This window comes from Cornus florida, unplaced genomic scaffold (genome assembly GCF_030987335.1).
Source record: "Cornus florida cultivar Cherokee Brave unplaced genomic scaffold, ASM3098733v1 CherokeeBrave_3.0.0_Hap2_Chr04, whole genome shotgun sequence".
Classification (NCBI taxonomy): domain Eukaryota; kingdom Viridiplantae; phylum Streptophyta; class Magnoliopsida; order Cornales; family Cornaceae; genus Cornus; species Cornus florida.
The window spans coordinates 5,826,869-5,834,701 of record NW_026775574.1 but is presented as its reverse complement, the minus strand read 5'-3'; the positions used below and the strand labels follow the sequence as shown (position 1 = coordinate 5,834,701).

The following is a 7,833-nucleotide window of genomic DNA, read 5'->3' as shown; positions in this document are numbered from 1 at the left end:
AAATTAGATTTGGCCTTTATAGAACAAACTGTGATAATCCATAAACTATGACCTTTGTCAAATAATTGTGCTTTAATTGCACATGCCTGGACTTTCCATTATACCACTCACTCATAGTGAGCTTGAAACATCGCAGTCTTATTGTCACAAAATATTGTCAAGGGCGGTATGAGCTTACTCCATATCAAAATATGCTCTAATATGCTACTTAGCCATTTAGCTTGCTCTCTAACAGAGAAAGTGCAATAAAACTATAGATTAAGAAGCCTATACTAAATTGAACCATTGACTTTAATTTTCTCCAAATTTAGTTAAAATATATAAGCATTTGTAGGTAGCTCTGTTGTGCAATACAAGTCCCCAATTGATCCAATTCATTGGCATGTACAGGTTAAATGACTCATCCTAAATGTGACACTAGTGTCTCATTGAGCATATATCTTCTAGCTCATAGGTCTTTGCAAAATCAACATTACAAATTAAGGAACACGCTTTGAATTAGGAATTAAACCCATGGAAAGAAAGTTGGGGCTATCCTTAGCAAAGGTTGTAAGGTGCTTGGATGAAACTTCCTGGCAAAAAGAAAGCAAATGGAGCTCATCCCACCATTATCAATGCAGTTAAATTCCATGTCTTGATCTATTTAAGAACTCCTCCGAGACATCCATCCTCACAAAACTTGTAAGGTGTGAACCACCTCCAGACCAATCAACCCAAGTAATATGGTCCTATCTGAGGTCAGTTTTGGATACACCTTAGTGACTAGGGTTGGCATGTAGTGCTCTTCCATGTAACGAGGAGGGATGCAATGGTTCCGAAAGACATGATAGTATGTGATATCAGATACGATCTCAATGGCAAGTTTCTGGTGTGCTTCGAACCACTGGGACCCTTTACACTAATTTGACAATGAAATGGTTGGCCACATTCTGTTGTTGTATAGGCCACGGCCTGCGCATCATGGATCGTTAAAGGAGCTAAGAAAGTTATGATTAGAGTTTATGAGGTAGTTGTAGATTGTAATGTGATGAGCGCTGAAAAGTGCGTATTTAACCCCCTTAAACTTAGGCATTCTAGTACATTTATCTATCTTACTTTACTGTTTTAGATTGATTTAGTATTATTTCCATTTTCAGGCACTTATCCTGAAAATAAGATAACTCAGCCAAATAAGAGCAGAATGAAGCAATTCTTGGATGAATCAAAGAAAGGAGCCAAGTGGAAGCAAAAGGAAGAAAAAGGTGGAATTCAACATCTTCGATCGATCTCAAGAAAAGTTCGATCGATCCAACATGATCGATCTCAGCACTTCAAGATGGATCTTAGCCATGATGACATTTTCAGAGATCTCAAAAGTTCGATCGATCTAACATCATTATTCGATCAATCGAACTACCTTGTCCTTATCCAAATGATTGATCTTATCTAGTTGTATCACCCTACCAACCACTTTTGTCATTTTTCCAAAAATATCTTCGAAATATCTCATATTTGTTTTTATCCAAAAAGGTGCTGCCATTGAGGATCAATCCAACTTCAGTTCAATAGATCTCAGCCATGTTCGATCAATCCAAGTCTAAGGTTCGATCGATCGAACTTCCTCCAGTGCGAAAAAGTTAAATTTCTAGCTCATTGAAAGCTGTCCTTATCCAATCATTGGGGAATATTTTGTGGACAACCCTAGCTCATTTTGTGTGTTACTTGACCTACCTATATATAGAATATGATACACTGTTTGAGGAGAATACTTAGAATAATTGAGATTGATCTAACACAATAGAGGCTATTCTTAGGGAGGAAGAAAGGAGGAGAAGGCTAGAGACACAAGCTTGGGAGCTCTTCATCAACCAAAGAGTAGATTTCTTCCATGGAGTTTGCCCTTGGGCGTTAGAAAAGCATTACCATGAGTGGCTAGACATCCTCTTGGGGCTAGAGTTAGCCCCAAGTATGCTTTCTACATCTTAATTTTGTGTATTATTGAGGGATTAGTGTTATAATACATGTTTTGGCACTTATATATATATAGATCTTGTTTATTCAATGATTTATGTGGTTTAATGCTTCCAATTGATCATTTCATTCTATCCATATGTCTATATATGCTAGAATAGATGTTCATGGGTTTGTCTCTATTTCTTGTGTTATTGATGCATATCTATGTGTATTAATGCCATAGATCTAGAGATTGTCAAAATATAGTGCTTAATGGAATGCTCTTGTAATTTTCTTGATGGTTCATACTTATTTCTTGATGGATTGTGCCTCTCCCTTAGCTTAATTAGTTTAATTTTATGTCATTAGCTTAATTGTAGTGTAGTGGTAGTATAGTTGTTAGATGGGAGGACAATCTATGCTTGTTGTTTGATATTCCATACTTTTGAATGCAAGTAGCATATGTCTTTAACCTTGTGGTGTATTTAGCTTGTGAGCTTAATGAAAGGATTAATGACTTGTTAGATATATTCTGCTTTTCACATGCTACTTAGACAATATACACTTAATTGCTAGATATATTATGCTTTTCACATGTTGCTTAGACAATATATATTTAATTGGTCATCCTTGCTAATTAAATCAACCAAACACACACACACACACACACACACATCAATATTACAACACACATTTCCCTCATTAGTCACTTGTTAAGGGTGTAGAAAAGTATTGTTTGGTGGTGACCTTTAAACCCCAAGATCTCTCTCTCTTACTTACTCTTTATTGCATTCAATTATTTAGTTTAATTTGTTCTTTAGTTCAATCAATCAACCAACTATTTGTTTGATCACTTGACCTACTAACCCTAATTGTGATTTCACAACCAAATTCGACTCCAATCCCTTGGGACGATCCCTACTCACCCTAACTATATTTTTAGTGAAGGTAGTAGTAGCTTTTATAAATGTAAAACTTGGCCCTCGCCTTAATGCACACTCTTAAGCTTGTGGCGTAGCGACCACTACCACCATAATGAAGTTGAATAAAAGAATGCAAGTCTCTGAGAGTAAAACGAATCTCTTAGTACAAAAGTTTATGAGGGTATTGGCTAGTAAGCGCCTTTCTACATCTAAAAAAAATTATAAAGAACCAATCTCCTGCTTTGTTCAGTTTTCTAAGAACTGAAAATTAGAAAATTGTACAAAATTTTATTTAGTTAATGGTTTTTGGAACTGTTTCCTGAACACTCAAATTTTCTTTTTCTTTTTTTTTTTTTTTTTAAATCTGTATAGTTTTCTAAAAATAGTTTTTAGTTTCTGAATTCTTAAAAACTATTTTCTGAATGAAAAACCAAACAAGTTATAACTTCATTTTAGTCTCCAAAAGCATATGTATGCACAGACATGTGTGTGTTTGAGGACATATCCTAATTAACCTTACTATGTATTCATCTCTCATAGAATACTGATGATTCTGGGGGCTCAGGAGTGAATCCGGGTGAGGTATGGAGGTAGATTGAAAACAACCCTTCATGTCCCTTGAAGAACTTCTCCCAAAGTTGTGCCAGTGGCAATTTACCCCTTGTTAAGAACATGAAAGCCACTTTTAGAGTCCCGTTGTATGGGTACTGTTAAAGTTATTTCCTAATAAGACTGATTAATTATTACTATATTTGTCTTTTGACTTTCTTTGAAGTCTTTCCTTTATAATCATATTCTTGTAGAGCAAGAATACTTGTAAAGCAAGTTTTTGCTATTATTTGTTTAAAACTATTTTCTAACTCACCTATAAATAGAGGTGTGTATTTGTAAACACAATTAAGAGAGTTTATAATAAAAGTGATGTAGCCCTGGGCTTTGTGTGTCGTGGATGTAAGCCCCTAGTGGCTGAACCACGTTATATTCGTGCTTTGTTCTATCTTATTTCTCTTTTCAATTTTATATATATTTTAACATGGTATCAGAGTAAATTTATTGTACCCTACTCTAGATCATTCTTCCGCTCATTTCATCTTGATTGATTTTTTCTCCATTATCAAAGTGTAAGGAAAAAATTGTTGATTTTTTGCCATCATTTTGTGTGATACCCCTCGATTTCGGGACACGGGTCGATCAAGTCTACGCACGACACTAAGGGAATATCAAATAATTAAACTAATAATCAAACACAGAATATAAGAGATAATTAAGAATAATTAATAACGCTAAAAAGAAACTAAATAATAAATCCTCTATTAAATCCGATAAAATAAATCTTCCGTAAACCATCCGAATCCTCTGATACCAGTAACCGTCTAGATTACAACTCGAAAATCCATCATGTGGACCCCTAATAAAACCCAACTATTATTAACTGAAATAAAGAAATCTAAACACTAAAACATAAAGAAGAATCATACGTAGAAGAGTGATGATGACTGTCTCTACTCAACACGAACAATCTTTAAGTCTGGAATTAACGAACACCTGAAAAATAATAGTGGGTCAGGTTCACGAACAAGTTCTACTCTACTACAGTCCAAATAAAGACCAGATACACGTATACATCCTAGTCAACTCAACAATAACTACATAGTCCGTATATATATAGATACACACTAAAGGACTTTCACTGGACTACAGTGCAGCCTTAACCTAAAAGGTAGGCAACATGCAAAAAGAAATATTCAAGCCTCGGCCTATCGTTCGTACACTCTTACGATCGATCGCAACGGAGGTGCGATCGATCATACCTGTACTTGGGTGCCTTCTTGGCAACTTTTGAACCAAACTTTGAAACTTCATATCTCACTCATTTTAACTCCAAATTAGGTGATTCTTAAGCCTAAGTTTATAGAATTTTCGTTGGCTATCCAATGGTATGCACCGTAGTATCCAGTTTTGTTGGGAAATGATAATTTTATGCCTAGTTCCATATCTTGTTCGTTATTACCTTAGCTTCCGCATTTGATTTCTATTTGAGTCTCGTGACTTCCTAAGAAGTCACTTTGTTGTCTTAGAGGTAGTGTCCATCTCTAGAGACCCCTTCTCTTTTCTAACTTCCGCATTTTGGACTCTGATGAACCAAGAGGGGGGTGAATTGGTTAATCTTTTTCCAACAAAATCAACTAAGTATAGAAACAAGCATTCAAGAGTACCAAAACAAGATTTACAAGGAAACCCTTTCAACTAGGGAAAACCTTGGTTCTTGGCCTCAACCAATAAAGTCCACAACTAGCTATATGTACCTTGTTACACATTCAGCCGTCTCACTCTCTGCACATACCCAAGCACAAGAATAGACACTAGTTTTCATAACCAATACACACACAAATTGATCACAGTGCACACACACACACTCCCCATATCCTAAGCACCCTCTTGGACCAACAAAGCTCATATAGCTCACCACATACATCATTATAGATAGTAAACAATATAATCAAGTTCATTCTACAAGTGAAACAGCTTACACAGCATAAAACACCAAGTTACTACCTCAAAACACTAAACTGCTGCAGCTAGGGTTTGAGGGGTAAAATTGAAATTTTCCTTCGTGATCAGTTCACCAGTAGCTTCCATAGTCTTAATTCACTTTAGTACTCATGTTTATCTCTTTAAACAAATCAGCATAGCATGAGTGTATCACAAGGTTAAGTCTTAGTACTTCAACAAACACATAAACAATACTGTTTTAGGGTTTTACAAGCTCAATACTTGTTCCACAGTCAATTTCTACAGCTTCAATTCACCAAAATATGCTTGCTAGCAGGAAGATAATCCATGGAACAGCTAGACTTAGACATTTCATACTTAAATCATAGATTAAACCAGAAAATGAGCTTGAATGATGATCTAGAGATTCAATTTTAGTTCCAACAAGTTTTTGTTCAAAACAAACTACTGAGCAAGTGTAAATAGCATAGTTATACCTGTGACAACCTACAGAAATGACCACACCAACTTGGAACTCAAAATCACTACTCAATCCAGCCCTTGCACCAGCAAATTAGATAGCAGCAACATCTCAGCACATTGATCATACACAAGGCTTGAATCAGTGGGTTTTTCTTATATGAGTCATCATCACAAATCACAGAAAAACTTGTTCAGTATGAGGTTCTTGAGAGTTCTTAGCTGCAGCTCAACTTTCAGTATATTTTATTAAGGCTATAAACCCTAAAGGCTCTTATAACAACATATATATAGACCTGTGCAAATGCTTAACTGTTTTTCACTGAATTCATTGCTGCCACTCTTCAGCCAATGATTATATAAGAATAACTTTGACATTCTCTCAGTGAAAGGATAGTATTGCCCTTGATATCTCACCATGCAATGACACCTTGTGCATCAATAAAGTCAATTTATACAGCTGAGGCCTTAATAAATCTTATCTCTTTGCTTAGCCTCCAAGCTCCATAATATTATTAGAGGAATATATTTCAATGGACCACAGCCACGTGTCACACTCCTAAGCAAGCTTAAAAAGCTTGAAAACCAACCTTATACCAGCTGTATATGACATTCAACAAAATACTATTGCTGAGGCTGCATTAATCACAATGTGGCCTTAACCACAGCTATTCAGTGCAATGCAGCTAGTCAGACATACGAGTATTCATAGAATATAGCTGAGAAAGTACTAAAATACCCCTGTGAGCACCTGTAGCAGATATCTTCTACACTGAACCTCAATGAAGCCAGTCAATTTAGCTAAAACAAGTGTACAAGCTGTGATGAATTAATACATGCCAATGTGAAAAGTATGTCACTGCAATGTAAATGACAAAACTGCCCCAGTATCATATGTTAAGCCATAATGTAGATATGGTATACACTTAAAATCATTGAACCAAAGCTTTTTGACATTAAACAGGCAATAAGTCTTTAGGGAACCTTAGGACCAACAATCTCCCCCTTTTGCCTTTAATGACAAAAACTTTGATATGAAATAAGGCCTCAATCACAGTGATGCAGATAACAAACAGAGAATAACCAAACATTCATTAAATCAAACACTCATCAAATGAGAAGAATAGCCTGACACTATCCTTATTTTAGTTATTTTCTCCCCCTTTTTGACACTGAAGGTCAAAAGGTGAACATGACCAACAATACTAAGTTCAGAAAAGTGGGGGAATAACCCTGAGAAGATCTCTAAGGGTTGAAAATCTATGAGGAAGAAGAGGTTTGGTCATGATGTCTGCAATTTGATCCTCAGTTGGTAGATAAGTAATATCAAAAAGCCCTTTCTGAACTTTATCTCTGAGAAAATGATACCTGATATCTATATGCTTGCTTTTCCAATGCAATGTGGGATTTTTACTGATGGCAATAGCACTTTGATTGTCACAAAAGAGCTTGGGAGGCATAGAGAAGTGGAGTCCAAGATCTGTCAGGGTAGATTACATCCAAAGTAATTGAGAACCAGCTTAAGAGACAGCTATATACTCAGCTTCTGAAGTATATATAGAGACTGTTTCTTATTTTTACTGAGCCAGAAGACTACATTAGAACCAAGAATATAACAGCAACCAGAAGTACTTTTTCTATGAGGTAAAGATCCACCCCAATCAGTATTCGAAAAGGCAGTTATAGACATTGTTGGTGAAAAAAAATAATATAGACCTTAAGAGATTGTGCCCTTAACATATCTGAGGATTCGTTTGGCAGCTTGGAGATGAGACATTTTTGGATTACTTTGAAATCTGGCTACCAATTCCACTGAGTACATTATATCAGGTCTTAAGGCTTTGAGATACAGTAGACTTCCAATGATAGACCTGTATAGTGTTGAAAGAACTACTTCTAAAGTACAATCAAGTAACAGCTTGGTATTGGGACACAATGGTGTTGAAACAGACTTGCTATCACTCATGTTGAACTTCTTAAGTAGCTCTGAGGCATACTTTTGTTA

General features: G+C 35.8%; 1 pseudogene; it reads right to left on the bottom strand.

Annotated features, from left to right (window-relative positions):
• Positions 1-505: 505 nt before the first annotated feature.
• LOC132304661 (glycosyltransferase BC10-like) lies at positions 506-7,518 on the bottom strand (annotated as a pseudogene).
• Positions 7,519-7,833: the final 315 nt, after the last annotated feature.